This window comes from Zeugodacus cucurbitae, chromosome 4 (assembly GCF_028554725.1).
Source record: "Zeugodacus cucurbitae isolate PBARC_wt_2022May chromosome 4, idZeuCucr1.2, whole genome shotgun sequence".
Lineage (NCBI taxonomy): Eukaryota > Metazoa > Arthropoda > Insecta > Diptera > Tephritidae > Zeugodacus > Zeugodacus cucurbitae.
In genome coordinates this window covers 1,222,726-1,241,328 of record NC_071669.1, presented here as the reverse complement: position 1 = coordinate 1,241,328, position 18,603 = coordinate 1,222,726, and the positions used below count along the sequence as shown (strand labels likewise).

Here is an 18,603-nt window from a genome sequence, read left to right as displayed (position 1 = left end):
TCATGACAGGAGATATTTCGTCTTGTCCTCATTAACCGCCAGACCAATACGCTTCGCTTCTTTATCTAGTCTGGAAAAAACAGAACAAACCGAGCGGTTGTTGTTTCCGATGATATCAATATCAACGTCAGTTTACATAGCCGTATTAGTTTTGTAGGGATACCAAATTCAGACATCGCGTCATAAAGGCAGCTCCTTTTAGTTACCAAAGGATTTTTTAGAGAATCGAGACTGACCATTGTTATGATCAACTCTTCTTCTTCTTTACTGGGGTAGACACCGCTCTTGTCATTATAGCCTTCTCCACCTAGTCTTTCAATGGGGCTGAGGTCTTCCTCTGCTTTCCCCGGCGGGTACTCTATCGTATACTTTCAGAGCTGGAGTGTTCTCATCCATTCAGGCCACATGACCTAATCAGCTGACTATTACGTGTGTATGTCAATGTCGCGATATAACTCGTACAACTCAAACTCGAATGTGATATTCGTGGTAGCCAATGCGCAAAGAACCATAAATTCTCCACAAAACCTTCCACTCGAAGCCTCGGATGGGAATGATAATAAGAGGCTTGTAGAGTTTGGTCTTTATTCATCGAGAAAGAGAATTGGTAAGACTGATACTGCCTTGGATTTCATTACAGTTGGTGTTAATGCTGATTCCAAAATAAGTGAAATTCTCTTCAAAATTGTGTGAAGTGACCAACAGTGAAGTGGGAACCGAGTCTCGAAAGGGTTGACTGTTTATTGGATGGCAGATGATATTTGATCAAACCTCACTGAATGCTTAAGGTACTTTCTAGCACTTTAAAAGCCGACGTATTAATCGGGATACTCTCTTCTATGCTTCATAAGTATCTTCATCAGATCCTTATCAGATACGTTTCTTATGGTTTTACCCTTGGACCTGGCTTCCCCTTGTTTTTTGAGGTTATATTTAGCCCTAAGGACGCTTGGAAATTGATGTAAAAATATCAAATTATACCGTTAATGGCTTTGTTGCAGATATTTCTACGAAAACTTGTTCGTGACATGTCGTCACGTCCGCCATGTACTTATGTATGTGGGCTTGTATATCGCTGTGTTTGTACATAATACATTTGACCAATTTAAAGATGAGTTTCTTTTAATATCCTACCGATACAGCGCCCAGTCGCCTAACTAATTTACGTGTGTGGTAATGCCACAGTCGCGTCGCTGGGCGCAGGACGGCACCGCTACGCACCGGCGGAAACGGATATGTGTGGAGAGCGGATACGCGGATATGATGGCGGAAATGAGCACTCTTACATACATATATTTATGTAATGAAGCGAAATAACTATGCGTGAACATATGTGAGTATGTACATACATTCGAAAAGTACCATATAAGTGAGTTTGCCTGCGAAGCAGCCACACCGACCATATAATTACGAGACGAATACTGCGTAGAGTCAACTTATTTATACGAGCGTCGGCATATATTGCGCCAATATTTCATTATGGCTTACCAAGAACGCGTGTTTTAAATTTATAGGAAGCACAAGCAAATCTAATTAGATAGCAAGAACTATAAAGGCAGCTCAACAACTCAAAGAGGCATGCCACATGTATTGTATGTGTCATTTGTGGCAAAGTGTTCGAAGAGGGGCGAGAGTGTAGTTGGCCAAAAAATGTAACAAATATTTCGGTAAGAAGCAAATATTTTGGCTACAAAGCACCGGAATGTGAGAACAAATGCGGCATGCATGTTGCACACATACATATGTACACAAGTACCGTTAGTGTGTGTGTTTGTGTCAAAAAGAATTATTTCGACAGGAAACAAGGGAATGTCTGCCTGGCTGACTTTTGTTCAGCACGAAGGCATAAACTTTTCAACTTTTAAATGGTTTCTGTTTCCGTTTCTGTTTCTGTTTCTGTTTTCGTTTTTTTTTTTCTTAATTTTGGCAAAAAAGACAAAACTTGTAAAACAAAAACATGGCAGAATTTACACAGAACTACAAGTGGAGGTTGTTAATACAGTAAGTATGCTCAATATAGATGTTTCCAGGAAAATCTAATATCAATGGACATATGGACATAACACAAAATCGCATCAAAAATTTTTCAGAGATTTCATTATTTTTGCCAATATAAATATATTTCTAACTCCTCGCCTTTCAAATATGACATAAGACATATTATCTAATAGCTCAATAACTTGCTTCAAGTCAGCATTGCTTGCAACAAATCGTTCACACAAAGCGCTGACGTAACAAACTTTGATAGCATATTGTCGCATCGCATTTGTGGAAGCGTAAATTAAAGTGCTCAGCCATATATTGCTGTCTGCTGTAAGAGGCTTAAAAAATATGAAAATCAAGCAATAACTGTCTTTTGACGAAATTCGAAGAGACACTCGGCGCTCCATCTCTACACGCTGCGCTTCCCAATCAAATGACTGCGCCTCCCCAACGGCGTCGTGCCCACCGCACCACCAGCACATACTCGTAGAGTCAGTGCCATCAATCTACGTATTCTTCCAGGCGCGTGCACAATTCAAAACTCAAATAACGGTTGTCTCTATTGGCAGCCGAATAACACATCGACAGCGGCGTTGCGCTGTCACAAGTGGCACGGCGTGCGGCGCGCAGTGGCAAAAAGCGCCATGACATGCTTGATATGAACATTGATATGATGCAAGCGCCGGAAAGGATGGCGCTTTGCCTAGCGGTGAACGGCGAACGGAGTGCTCGTGCACTGACGAGCAACGAACTACACGTGGCAGCGCTGGAGTGGCGTAGCGTGGCGCGGCATAATTTGGAGCGGCATGGCATGGCATGGCGTGGCGTGATGTTGTAGCGTGAAGGTAAATGGAGCAGCACAAAGCGGCACAAAAAGTTGGCTGCCGTTATTACTCTTGTCAATTCTATGAGCGCACGAAATGAGAATGTACAAACACATGGCATATTCAGTGCGCCATGTTTCATTGCTCGCGTGTCTGTGTGTGTGTGCGTGCGCGCATGTTTGGCCCACAATGCTAGATGTCACGAAAGTTATTACTTTTTTACGTCGCATCCTTTGCCTCACCGCCAGCAGCACTCATTCGTTCTATGCATTTCCCCCTCTCTACTGTTTGCCACTCGCGCCCCAATTGCTTGTTTGGTTCATTTGGCGTCTGCTGCCGTGTGCTTAGTGAGGTTAGTTGCGCCTCCACTTGACAACAACACCGACTCAATTCCAAGCATTCATTTCAATAATTCTATATCATATACAGGGATATGTATCTCACACAACTCTTTCACCGTTATTTGAATTCACGCTTTAATATTTATTTTTTTACATTTCAGCATTTGTGGTGCGGTTTTCAAGACTCAGGTGCGCGACGTCCCTATTCATATTTTTATTTGCACTTTCATCAGTGCAGGTTGTTTCGGTGGAGGGGTGGAGCTGTGTGCCAGCATATGGACCCCAGGTGTGAAGTAAATTAAAAGTTATGACTGTTCGCCGCCAATGCAAAAGCAAATGAAGCCAAAGGTTTCAAACGCCGCGTGTTGCGAAACAAATTCCTATCGATATAACGGCAATTTTTGGGACCGTTGCCAAACTTTGCCGCAAAGTTTAGATTAAGTTTCGATTTTTTTTTTTTCAAAGTATTTTGAAGTTTTACAACTTTTGTTTATTTTCTGTATTTAGGAATAAGTTTTTCTACATTTAATGCGCGAATTCTATTTGTTACGGTTTATTTAAATGTCGTCTTTAAGCTTAAAAAGAATTCTTAGTAAATAGCTTTGGTCAATTCATAGTATTGTGCTTTGGCAGGTAAGCTTTGTCTGGCCAAATTGACAAAGTTTTTGAATTCTACAAACTTTTGATTTTCCTCAAATTGTTGTGTGAACAATTATATATGGGTGTGTTCATAAAATAGCGGCATACAAGCATACGAGAAATGGCTAAAAGAGACAAAGGCTATCCCGAAAATTGAGTTTGGAAGTATTTCGACAATTGGTCTCTTTTGAAGGCGACAAATTAATATAGACGAATGAATTAGTTTTTTTTTTTATAAAAATTCCCGTTATTTTTTGAACATACATCATACTTTGGATTCTAACAAACCAAAGAACGGTGAGTTCTTAAACCAGAACAAGGAAGCTAGACTTCCATGAAAGGAAAAAAATAATATTAATCTCCGGATAGTCCGTGTAATCTGTTGTATGAAAGATCGCTATATAAATCACGAATAGGTGGAACCTCCTTAATCTTACTACATCTAAAGAGAGAATAAATCTTCGAAAAAAACTTTGACATTCACAACAAGTTGGCGTTGAACCGTTTAGCCGCTTATAGCCGAATCGATGAGAGCGCGCCACTCCTCTCTTTCCATCGCAGTTCGACGCCAGTTGGTTATTCAAAGTGTAACCAGGTCGCTCTCCACCTGGTCCCTCCAACGGAGCGGAGGCATTCCACTCCCTCGGCTTTCTCCGGCGGGTACTGCATCGAACACTTTCAGAGCTGGAGTGTTTTCGTCCATGACCTAACCAGCGTAGCCGCTGTTTTTTTATTCGCGGAACTATATCAATGTCGTCGTATAACTCGTACAGCTCTTTGTTCCATCGTCTGCGGAATTCGCCAATGCCAATGTTCTGAGAACCATAAATCTTGCGCAAAATTTTTCTCTCGAAAACTCCTAGTGTCGTCTCATCTGATGTTGACATCGTCCACGCCTCGGCGCTATACATCAGGACAGGAATAATGAGCGACTTGTAGAGTTTGATTTTAGTTCGTCGAGAGAGGACTTTACTTTTCAATTGTCTACTCAGTCCAAAGTAGCACCTGTTGGCAAGAGTGATTCTGCGCTGGATTTCGAGGCTGACATTGTTGGTGTTGTTGATACTGGTTCCCAGGTATACGAAATTATCTACGACTTCGAAGTTATGACTGTCAACAGTGATGTGGGAGCCAAGACGCGAATGCGGCGACTGCTGTTTGCTTGATGACAGGAGATATTTCGTCTTGTCCTCATTCACCTCCAGACATTCACAACATATTCTGAGTAAATATGGCAATCGGTAGAGCGATCAAAACAGCTACGACCCTTAGTCTTCAAACCGTCCTAATAAAATAATAAATTCAAATTGTAATTTCCTCATCTAGTTATAGTCTTAAGAGCTTAAATTTTTCCCAAAAATTTATTGTCTGATCAAAATTAAAATCCCTTCACATAGTTAGGGGCACACCATACATACGCGCTCAAAAGAAAATTAAGCAAAATATTTGGTCGCGGATAATAGCATTTTCCAATATCATCATGGAACGGCGCAGAAAATTTGCAATTTTAATGTCTCATTTCCGCGCCTCACTGCCTCCGCCAATGGCTCAGCATAACCAGAAAAAGGATGGATAACGGTCATATGCACGAAATACCTATCCGGCAAAGCTTAAGAACTTATTTTTCTTACGTGAAAAGAAATGCTTTGGCGCTATCTACTGCCACACACACACACATGCACATACATAAACACCGTTATATACTCGTATATATAGAAGTAAGCGCACCTGTGTGCCGCAACGAGATTTACAAATGAAAAAAGGAATAGAAAATATATGCGAAAAAACACAACCCTTAAGTAAGCATAATAGCAACAACAAGCAAGCAAACCACGTTAGCACCGCAGCCAAAAGAAAGTGGTAAGCGCTCGAATAGGTAGCAGCATCTTAACAACCCCATTAAAGCTTAGCGAAAGTAAGCAAAATCAACCAGCTCGCACATTCCGAATAATCCTTTTTTATTTATGCACTGGCAGGCGCAGCGTAGCAGCGTTGCCTTCGGACTCGCTTTCGCCTTCATTGCCGTTGCAGCCGCCACAGCCACAGTCGTAGCCGCAAATTTATGTGCTCGACACACACACATAATTCCACATTTGGAATTCACTTTCAAGGCGTATGAAACGCACGCAAACAGATGCACAGTGGACCCTCATTGGGATCTATGGCGTTAGCAATAAGTATAAGGGCACCATCTGCAATGCCGCTTGTACTCGTTGTCCCTCACATAAACCCCCCATCACGGGTGTCCACAGTGTCCTCTCGTCACGAAAATCACTTAAGACGCAGCAAATATGAGAGAAAGTGGCATAAAATGGGAAATGTTGAAAGATGAGCAGCTGCGAAGAAGCGCAGGTGGGGAGCGCAATGTTTGAGTTCAATTGTATATGTGTGCGTGTGTGTGTGTTTGGGTATTAGCGCAGGAAATCGCATATATATATACGTACATATAAGCCCTTTTTAAAGTGAAATTAGGCTATTTGCGATAGCGCCGCTGTCATTCACACGCTTGTATATGCATTTGTTTGTGTTTGTATGTGTGTGTGCAATTTAGGGTCGCATGTGACCCGCCGTCTTAATAACTTAACACTGTGAAGAGGACTGCAAGAAAGGGTTCTATATTGTTTTTGTATAATAATTTATTTATTTTGCTAAATACATACGTTTTGCTCGGGCACTACATTCTCCACTATTAAGTAATAGCCATGCGGATGGACGTGGCGTATGAGCAACTTTTTGGTATTGACTTTATAGAGATTTGGAAATGTGGGAGAACTGCCGCCAGTCATATGGAGACCACATAAATGAACTGAAAAATTTTGTAACTGCAAAATGGATCCGAAACTCCTTGATATATGAGACATTAATTTGGATTTTATCTATAAAGATGCTGGTGAGTACTTCCTTTTAGTGAGAAAAACTTAAGGGGGTATTCTGGTCTAGGATTTTGAAAAAAAAAATCCTTTTTTTTTGCATATTTTGAAAGTTTAGATATTCGAAAATATGACCTTGGAAGGATTTTTCAAAATTCGAAAATTCGAACGGTCTCCTAAACTTTAAACGCGTTTTTATCGTAACTACTTTTTTTGAGGTGGTTGACATGATATCTCAAGTTCTACTGAACCGATTCCTGAAATTTGGTATATATCTTCTTTATACATTTCTCTATCGTGTCTGCCTTGAGTTTCCAAAAATTTTGATTTGAAGTATTTTTAAAAAATTCGAAAAGGTCGAAAAAATCGGGTCAAAAAAAATTTTTTTTCAAGTCGACGCCATTTTGTTATTTTGTTTTTTTTCTGAAAATGGTCAACCCGATAACGACATCCTTGCTAATGAAGAATCTTCTTGTCTTTTTGTGTTTTAGATCTCTACAAGTGTTGAAATCACGTCAACCAGGACGCTCCGTTTTTTTTTTTTTGAATCCCCCACTCCACCGGCCCATATTTCGACGAATTTTGGTTTTTTTCTTGCTATTTTTTTATATTATTAAAATGTCAATAAAAAAACATATATAATAATGGAAAAAATGTTTTCATTTGTTTATATTAGTTTAAAAAAAGCCTAAAATTCATGCCAGACCAGAATAGCCCCTTAATGGGAAAAACGAATGCCAAAACCGTATATTACCATTAAATGTTAAAGATAAATTTGAAAAATTTGTATTTTTTGATTTCAACTAATAAATAGGAATCATTTTGAAGACGAATAAACCAATATTGTTAAAATTTTTGAATATTTTTTTCGAAAACCGAAAATTCCCGTTATTTTTTGAACACACGTCATATGTCTTCTCAGCTGTCTGCTCAACTGACCAATTAAATCGTATATTTTTAACTTCACTTTCTTATGTGTGCTCAGCCTAAGCAGCGTGCTGCTGCATAATTACATTAACGAGCACATAACACTTCAGCTACTTTATGAGAGAGAGGTTTAGGAACTTTTTTTAATATTTAGTTAACGCACGGCGGGTGTTCCTAAGTCGTTGTAACCACAAATTGTTTTTATAGACAAACCATATACATTATGAGCAACTTTTCTGGGAGGGCAACTCAAGAAAGCTCACATGCTCTGCCATCTACAAATTTCCTTTATGAAATATGCCACATACTTTCTAAAGCCGCTGTTATTGCACACCTTAAGCAACATCATAAAATGTGAAATATGCCACTTAAGTGGCTTACTACACCACCTTTCACCTTTGCAACACAACTTAAGAAAAGAGTTTCGCACAATGCGGCTTCCGAATGGGTGAGCCAGCGAGTGAGTGAGCGAGTGAACGAGCCAGCCAGCCAGCCTTAGGATGCAGCAGAAGTGCTTAGTATGTGCGTTATATGCGTCCGCTTATTCGATGTTATTGAAAAAGTTCTCGCGCTCAGTGCACAAATTAATTCGCAGTAGAAAAGGAATTCAGTAAGTAGCGGAGGTAAAGGAGCTCGTCGAAGTGGAATGTGTGACTGCAATTCTTGCAAAGATTCTTAGTTCCCACTCAGTTGACTTCTGCTAACTTTCACATTATTTCCTACTTTTCTACTTTTTTCTACTTTACTTCTTCACATCTCTGCTTGTTCGCTGTGACTTTTAAACAGCGACTTTTGTGCGCTGCCTTTCAATACTCGGCGAACACACGAAGGCATAAAAACTCAAATAAATTGTTTGCGAACAAGAAAAGTGAAATCGAAGAAAGGAAATCGAAAAGAATTAGTGAAACCTAGTTGTGCTTACAACAACTAACAACACACACACACCAACTAACGGTTTGTAGCGACAGTGGCGAGTGGCATGAGGCGGCATGAAAATGAAATTAATACTTGAAGGTTATTATTACGTGTTTGACTCACGACTGTCGTCGTTTTGTGTCTAACAAGAACTATTGATTGGATAGCAGTCAGGCTACAATTACACACAGGCAAGCACAAACCGTTATATACCTAATCATGACAGGCGAAATTGTAGCGAATAACGGCATTAAGAGGGTTGGCAGTGCTTTACAAAGTGTGTCACACGCACGCATGTCTACCAACTTTCTGTGCTATGAGTAAATGTGTACAGCGTGAGAAACTTGGAAGACACGAGCACTACGCAAATAAGAGTAAAGAATACTGTAAAAAAATTAGAAAATGTTTGGCAGCAGCATTTTAAAATATTCACCATGTCACATAGACTGCAAGCATACATTACGGCGCAAATATGAAGATAAACAGACATACACACACACAAAGTGCGCCTTTGATGTCCTTCGCCAGCACAACTCATAAACTCTCACGGCTCAAACAGCAGAAAGTAGCACAATTTGACGCTCTCAAATATTTACACACACACACACACGCATCCACTGCGAGGCGACTTCATTTGTTTGCTCAAATCTTCATGCTGACCGACAGCACACACTGACACACTGGAGATTCTTCTACACACCAACACACCGCTTTTGGCATATAACGGAAATGCTTGACATTAAAGTTGGTGACACAATAAAAACATACAAATGACCCGCTTACACGCACCACAACAAACGGCCCTCCTCTCTCTCTCTCTCTCTCTCGCTACTACCCCACTCTGCTGCCACACTCGCTTCATTTGTTTGGTCGTCTAAGTCTTCATTGGACTTTTATGTCTTCTTGCGCGCGCTACTTTTGCCAAACTTTTCCCCAAGCTTCTACTGCTTCGCCATATCGTCATGTCTACGCAAACAAAAAGTGGATTACACTCCTTTATTGGCCGGCCGAGAGTGGTGGTAGGCAGGCTGCTTGCTTGTAAGCACATTTAATGCTCCATTTCGAAAGCCGCACTCACTCACCACTTGCCTACTTGGACTTGCTTGAATACAATGGAAATTTAGTATATGTCGGCATTTTGTTGTTGTTGTGTAGCTTGGTAAATTTTATTGTATTTTATTTTCCTTGCTCTTGTTATACGCGTATTCCTCAATTGTGTGGCAGCAGTGGCAAGTTCAATGCGATTTTATGTATTAATCGCCATTAAGAAATTCAAAGCAAAGTCGGTTTTGTGGCAGCCACAATACGCTTTTCGGAATTTATGTGTAAACTTCTCTGTGTGTGTGTGAACCGAAGAGGGGTTTTGAAACTGAGGGTGTGAGATACTTTCATGTATGGTTAAATGTGTGTTCATGTGTGATTTTGGATATTGACCAGCACAATTTGTTTGCTCTTCGCCATGAAATGGGAATTTAGATGTAGAATTCTATTTTGAAGGAAAAGAATTGGAAATTGATCACATGTACTAGAGCAATTGGGATTTTAATTTGAATTTCCTTTTCTTTTTGGTATAAATATGTCTGCCTATTCGAAGTTGAGGCTAAATCTGGAATTTAAATTGATTATAACAAGATAGGTCTACAACTTTGCCGTTCCGCCGTTTTCCAATAGATGTCTCTAGTGTCAAGCACTGGTCGATTAAATCGATTAAAACGTTTTATATCGATCTTGGACATTTGTGTCAACTTTAAACCAACAAAATATTTGTAGAGACCTGTTTGCATCCCAAACTTATTCTCAATTGAAAATGTCACTTTTTGAGCCGAATTCTCGACATTTGCGGAAAATTTTGCTTTTCTTTTTTAATTACAAGAAAAGTGCGACTGAGGCTCATCGAATGCTTTCGGATACGTACGGTGAGGCTTTCCTAAGTGAAAGAACATGTCGCGAATGGTTTCAACGTTTTAAGAATGGTGATTATGAAGTCGAAGACCGGCATGGTGGTGGAAGGGAGAAGATTTTCGAAGATGCTGAATTGGAAGCATTACTGGACCAAGATGCGTTTCAAACCCAAGAGGAATTGGCCGAATCGTTGCAAGTGACACAGCAAGCCGTATCAAAACGCCTCAAAGCCATGGGGATGATTCAGTAACAAGGAAACTGGGTTCCTTATGACTTATGAAACCAAGAGATGTCGAACGACGCTTCTTTGCATGTGTGCAGCTGCTTCAAAGGCACAACCAAAAGGGATTTTTACATCGCATTGTAACTGGCGACGAAAAATGGGTCCACTACGATAATCCTAAGCGAAGAAAGTCATGGGGAAAGCCTGGACATGCCTCCACATCGACGGCAAAACCGAACATTCACGGCGCCAAGGCCATGCTTTGCATTTGGTGGGACCCACTGAGGGTGATATATTATGAGCTATTATAAAGCCAAGTGAAACCATCATAGGAGATCGATACCGAACGCAATTGATGCGTTTGAGCCGAGCGCTTAAAGTAAAACGACCACAGTACGAGGAAAGACACGGTAAAGTCATTCTCCAGCATGACAATGCTCGGCCTCACTTTGCAAAGGTGATTAAAAAATATTTGGAGACGCTGAAATTGGAGTTCTTACCCCACCCGCCTTATTCTCCATCTGACTACCACTTGTTCCGATCGATGGCACACAGTCTAGCTAACGAGCACTTCAGTTCTTATGAAGAAGTCAAAAATTGGATTTATACTTGGATCGACTCGAAAGATGAAGAGTTCTTTCGTCACGGAATACGCATGCTGCCAATAAGTTGGTCAAAAAAAGTAGCTAGCGACGGCCAATATTTTGAATAAAATTTTTGTAACCATTTTTATACAATAAAGCCTTAAATTTACAAAAAAAGGGGGCGGAAGCAAAATTTTAGACCTAATATAATAAGATTTAGACTTTTATAGAAAAACCTTATTCACTCAAGATCGTATCACAACGATACATTTACCCCAATTACTGACCTACTGATCTGGTAATTCATTTAAGATCACTTCAAATCCCACATAAGATCAATATTACACTTACACGAGATTTTTAGAATGTAGCTGAGTACTCGAACTATTTCTCTTGAAATTAATGAGATCGTCTTTTGATTTTTTTTTTTAACTTATACAAAGAATTTGCTCTAAATCGCCTAAAAGTATGCTTCTCGTGCGTTTACTTCAGAGATTCTCATCGGATCAACTTTTGTCTGCTCCATTCTCTCCCATCTTTCTTGTTTAATAAACCCACGGCAAACATGATGTGTCTTCAAAACAAATTTCCAAAGAAATACCAGAAATTGCCAAATACATCAAACTGTTTCTGCCGAAAGTTATGCTTCATTATCAGAGTTCAACATTTGCTGTCTGTCTTGCGCGCTCTGCAAGTTTAATTGCGCTTTTACGTTGAATTTAATGAGTATTTTTACGACAAAACTTTGTAAAGTGAATTGCATAGAGATAACGGACGGCTTTACGACTCCTCTTATCTTTGAGGTTATGTGTGCTGTGCTGTTTAATTATTTTTGTAAACTTGTTTATTCAAATATTTTACTGAATGTCTTTAAAGAATACAAAAATAAAGTATAGTCAAAGTTTCATATGTCTTCTTTGAGAGAAAGAAGTCAAAAGAGACTTGCTGTGGTTTGCGGGTCTACTTGGACTGATATATATACATATATTTGGCGTAGGAACCGTTTTAACCAGAGCGCGCCACTCAGTCCTCCGTTTTGCTTTTTGGCGCCACCTGGAAACACCAAGTGAAGCCAGGTCACTTTGCACTTGGTCTTTCCACCGGAGTGGAGGACGTCCTCTTCCGCGGCTTCCTCCAGCTTGGACTTTGCTTGCTAATATATTTTTGGTTTCGATTTTTGGTTTTTCCCATAAACTATCTACCTTTACCAGTAATTATGAAGTCAAAAACAAATGACCTTGAATGTCTCCGCGTTGTCCCAAAGTGTGCACGTGTGCACGAACTAAAGGAAAATCGAAAACGCAGCGAAGGAAATTAAGGAATTTAGTAGTTAACACAAACGCAATTACAGTGGAGCTTATTTAATTCGAACTTCTATAACTCGAAGATCTCCATAATAATAGAAGTCAAATTTCATACAAAATTTCTGCTATAAATCTAACTTTTCGACCAGAACATAACACAAAATTTAAAAATTTACTATCGAGGCAGATTTTTAAGAATTCCTATCTTCGAGTTAGAGAAGTTCCACTGTATATATTAGGATATTTCGATATATAGTATATGTATGTTTGTAGTGGTTATTAAGTAGCTAGTACTCAGTTGCTTGAGGAGCTGCCACGGACTTATAAGGCAGTAAATACTAATACAAGTATGTAACTAATAAAGATTCTTTCTTGTTTTTTCAGCAGAACACTTGAGTTTATCAAAGCCTACAGACACACAACGAACAACGTATAGCCTAATGCAGTGTAATGTTTGGATAATTAATTTTATTGTCTAAGTTTAGGGCTTTTTTGTTTTTGTTTTTGTGGTGAAAGTAGGCGAGCAATGACTGCAATAGTAACAAAACAAGGCAACAACAGCAACAACAATGAAGAACACTGCTAAGAAGGAATAATTAAGTCACAGCGCAGTGCACAGCCCCAAACAACACCGAATGCGAATGCGAAGGACATTCGTGCTAAAATAAAGAATTGCTGTAAATCTACATTTCTGCGCTTGTGTTTGTATTTGTTTTTGTGTAAAGTGATGGAGTTAGTTAGCATTACATGCTGTATAAATATAGCACAAGCAAGCTGAAGTTCCACACAAATGTTTCACATTTCATTGTTTTAACGCTACGGACACCCCTCACTCCCTTTCTTCCTCTCACCCGCCTCTTCTTCGCCCTTACACTCCTGCTCTCCTCATTTATTGCAACTACAATGGACACTCTCGGCTTGAATGCGTTATTACACCGGCTGTCGGCGCATGCCGCAGTGGCGAAATGACACACTCAGCCAGCAGTCAGGCGGCTACTGCAATGAATGCGAACCTTCATTTGCCTTTGTGTTGGCAAACATTTGTAAATGTTAATATTTTCACAAACAACAAATGACGTTGTTGTTGTTGTTGCTCTGCGCTGTGTCTATGCATTATTCGTTTGCTTTTATGTCCATTTGTCTTTGCATTCTCATTTCATCTATTATGCCAACTAATAACAACGGTAAGTCGGTTTTACAAACACACACACACTCTCACACATACACAGTTAAACACCGATATTTCAATGTTTGTATGTATGTGTGTGTGTGTGTGTGTGTGTGAATTATCAGCCATATGCCACATGTCGCTTGACTAGGAATATTTAACTGCGTGTACGTGCAACATACGCCACCGCCGCCGCTGCCGCATAGTGCGCTGTACTACTTAACAACCAACCAACCAATACACACACATACACACATACACATATTTGTGAGCAAATAATAGAATATTCATTATGTGCGCTCTTTGTTCGTTGGTCACATATTTCACCGGACGGTCGGTGTGCCTTCTGTTCATTTCCTTCAGCTGTCACATAAATAAAGTAAATGTGTAAATGCGCATCTATAAACTCGTCGTTTACACGGTGGAGTCTGGTTGTTTGTGCCAAAGCAGCAGTTAAATTTATACAACTGTAGCGGCAGGTTAAAACTGGTTTGTAATAAATCAATTTTCGCATACAACTTGCTTTGACGATACAGTTTAAGTTTCATGTTCTGCAGTAAAGTGTTGAGGTTAAAAGAAATTCTGAGATCGAAGTGAGATTTAATAGGAAAGTTTTCACAAAAATCAATTTATATTTGTGAGGTTCTCATACTCTCTGGATGTCATTTCCAATGTATATAGTAAAATCAACAATTTATTAGCAAGTCCTTGTCTATTTTGCATATCTCAAACCCACTTTTTTCAGCCCATGGCCAGGGAAACTACTACTGAGAGACATGGAATAACCTTTGGCTTTTTCAAACGTATACAAAATTATTTAAAGATTGTAAAATGGCCTTAGAAGAGTCCAATCGTCAACATTTTATTTATTGATATTCATATACAGTGGAACTTCTCTAACTCGAATCACCATAATCTACAAAACAACTTCGAGTTAGACAGACTTCCGAGTTTCAGAAGGTAATTTGTTTGACTTCTATTGCCAATTCAATAGTTCGAATTATGGAGAACTTCGAGTTAGAGCAGTTCGAGTTATGGAAATTCAACTGTATATTCAGTTCTGTAACGATGCCCCAGCCTCCATATTCGCCCGACATAACTCCGGTTGCCTTTTTGCTATTTCCAAAAATAAAGAGAGCCTTAAAGAGCTATCGCCTAACAAACAAGAAATCGCTGAAAGCCGAAGGCTATCCAAAAAACTGCGTTTAAGAAATGTTTCGACGTTAGGAAGAAGCGCGGGATAAGCAAATAATATCAAATAGGGACTATTTTGAAGGTGGCAACAACAATAATGTAGATGAATAAATAAATATTGTATCAAAAAATTAATATTCCCGTTAGTTTTTGAACACATCTCATATATCCTTTCGACAGAAAACAAATTTTTACGATATTTAAGTTATTAGTTCTTACGATAAATATATATTTGCGTGCTACAACATCCATATATGCTGTCTATTGTGATTAGTTAGTGATCTCTCAGCAACTTACAGTGCAAAGATCTCAGCAAGCGACCAACAGATGACACTCTAATTACCAACCTGACACTTGTTTCTACCAGCCGCAAGGAGCAATCAAGAACACAGGGTTCCACAATTTGCTTGATTTTGGTAATATTTTGACATGCAGATGGCACTGCAAAAGCTGACTTGCATAAATTTGTTGTTTTTGTTAAGAAGTCAAAGAGGTAGGGCTCCAGCTTGCTTGTCACTTGCAGGAACTCTTGCTCATTAACGCCAACCTATGCTTTAACATAAACGATCATTATTAATGGATAAAGCGGTACTATATTCCGTTAGAATACAATATTCATTACCAGAAACACTCCAATATCATACACTTACATACTCACATACAAACATTCCAACTCTTACTGCAGGCGGCAGCCTCAACGCAGTGACTTCTTAGTGGAACAGCGGAACCTCCATGCACTTCACGAATTCTTACAGAGACTGCACTCAACAATTGTTGTAAAAGCGTTTAACTATATTTTCCAAGTATAATTTGCACTAAATTCACATTTTTAACTAAATTCTATCACGAGACGCTGCGCACTGAAGCACTTTGCTGAAATGGCGGCGGAAATTTGACAGAACACAGTGCTGCATTTTCTATCCGAAAAAGTGTTGGTGGTATTCACTGTTTGGCGAAAAAGAATTCGAACGCGTTGCCAACAATCTAACTCGAATCACCATATTCTACAAAAAAACTTCGAGTTAGAGAGACTTCGAGTTATAGAAATTTCATTAAAACATATAAATTTTGAAAAAGCTGTAAAATATAGATTTATACCCTTTTTTATTTAGTTACTTCGCAAAAAATTTTTATGGACATACGATAAAAGATGTTTTCTGTAATTTTGTTTGTTGTATTTTGCTTTTGTTTGGCTCTTGACGTCTATATCTTAAGCCTTTGTTATACGATTTATGAAATCTATAAGTGTAATATTATATTTTTTGTTCGCCTCCGTACAATAAAGCCTCGATAGTAAAGAATAGATTTTGTATTTTGCCCTTGTCGAAAATTTCGATTTATGGAAGGAAATTTGTATGAAAGTTGCACTCTACTGTCACTCCAAAATTTCGAGTTATGGAGATCTTCGAGTAATAGAAGTTCGAGTTATGGAAGTTCCACAGTAATACCAACTAATATCTCTTGTTTAACTTAACGCATTTGCTTACACTTTAATTTCATACACACACCTAATGCGGAAGAAGCCGCTGATATCATGGCACTCAGTGCATTAAATTATAAAATGAAAGATTTTAACAAAATAATCTATTTTTTGTTGTTGTAATTGCAACTCATAAATATTTTGCTTTTCGTTTCATAATATTCCGCACCACCCTGTGAATACCCCTAACAAATTCGTTCGGAGTAAATGCAGTGCTGCGCTTGTCAGTTTCCGCCGCCATTTAAGCTCGACGCGTCGGTTTCGTTGCCGCGAGTGAACAATTTGGTGAAAATTATCAATTTCTCTTGTAATTCTTATGAAAATATAGTTTCTTGTGTAGAAAGTGTTTCCTCGAAGTGTTCGCTACTAGGAAATCATGAAATATCTGTGCGGGCGTAGTGTTTTCATAGAAAATCCGTGTAGTAATCAGTGTAGTGTGTGCCTGCCAAAGGCAATGCAGTTGAGCGCATTAGAATGAAGATATTCTGAAGTGCAGCAGTGCTTAGCACGCTGGATGAGCGTCAAATTGGGTTTTGCAGCTTCGAAAACCTCAAGGTAAGACGAAATTAATGAAAATTTGTTAATATGCAGAAGTTCTATTGAAGTGTCTTACAATGTATATATATGTATCGCTGCATTCGTGTTGCTTGTTCTTTACAATAACAACAATATGTGCAGCCAATATGCGCTAGTCGTTGCCGCGCCACCTGTTGGCCAAGCGCTAGGTTAGGCTAAATTTGATCAGCAGGCAATCATTCACAGTATAATTACGATGTAAGACGAACGTAAAAACGTATCGTATGCGTTTATCGTGTAATATCGTAAAAATTACACGTTATTTGTTAGAGAAGTGATATTTTTGAAAAAGTAATGAAAATAATAATAAAATTTGATATGTATTGCTTAAAAAATTCCAATCAATTTTTTTTAAATAAATATTGATTCAAATAATTGCTGACCAAGAAATAATCTTATATTTGATACGTATAATGAAATATCGTATATTATATTACTATATTATAATATCGTATTATTTTTTTTCAGAGAAGTTTAAGAATTTTTGCTATTATATTTAATGTATTTATAACAAAAAAAAAAAAAAAAACAAATAGAATTTTTTTGCAGGTTTTTGAGTCGAGCTGTACGAAAAATTATCCGGTTTGGCTCACATTTGGATGGATTTATGAGGGATATCGTAAATTTATATCTATATTGAACCTGATTTGTTCTTAATAGATATATTTTTGACAAATTGCCACATTTTAAACTTGAAACAGTTATTAAATGATCTCAATGATCTTATTTATTCCTAAAATTAAGCGGTTAGGGGTAGTCAGAGACACCAAAAAATGAGATTGATGATTTTGCTATTAAATCATGTTATTTTACAAAAGTAATAATATGGCATTATTATACAATGTTTTGACTTAAAGTCACGAAAATTTGAAAATAAAAATTTATAATTTCCAAAGTTATAGCTGTCTGTGTAGACCCAGTTTCAAAAAAAGGTCCTCGCGGTGACAATCATAAGTCCTTGGAGATTCATTCAAAATCAATCGGATAAAATAAATTAGTTTTATAAATAGATAATCCTGGGCCTGATCCGAAGCTCTTTTTTCAAAAATTAACAAAGTGGCGGCCTCAGGACATTTTTTTTAGATTTTCGGAAAAAAATCAACAGTTAATTGGTGTTAAAAAATCGAAATTTTGAAAAAAAAATCCTTCGGATCAGGCGGTTATCGAGTTACAGTTGTCACCAGTTGAAAAAAACATAGTTTTGAGATAAACGCATTTAAAGTTTGACACTAGTGTTTTGGAGTGTGCCTGAGAGCTCTTTGTTATTTGTCGAATAACTCGAAAAGTAATTATCGGATCTACTTCAAATTTTCAGATAATATTTTTTAAGATTTTACTTTTAACGAAAATGCAAAAAAAAATGATTTTTTGAAAATCCTCACTACCCCTAACCTCTTAATCAAATTATAATTAATATACGTATATTTTTCTACCACGATCACTACTCACCTTATTTTCAATCAAAATGTATTTGATTCAGTAGATTTGGTACTTTTCGTGTTGTTGTATTTGTATATTTTTGTGACACTTTTATTTTTTAAATATATTTTTGCTCAAAGCATCAGTAATTGCAATTTTTCTTAAATTCACAATTCTTTTAAATTTTTTTATTTTTATTATGACGTTGATTACATTTTTCTTGAATTTTTGCCTTGTTTTTATAACTTTTCATA

The 18,603-nt window shown here is 38.1% G+C and overlaps 1 protein-coding gene across 1 annotated transcript in view; it reads right to left on the bottom strand.

Moving 5' to 3' along the window:
- LOC105217072 (disks large homolog 5) overlaps positions 1–18,481 on the bottom strand; it is a 38,931-nt gene extending 20,450 nt beyond the window's left edge. The window contains exon 1 of the mRNA XM_054229011.1: positions 18,380–18,481. The gene's annotated coding sequence lies outside the window, so the exon portion shown is untranslated. The remainder of the gene's footprint in view (positions 1–18,379) is intronic.
- Positions 18,482–18,603: the final 122 nt, after the last annotated feature.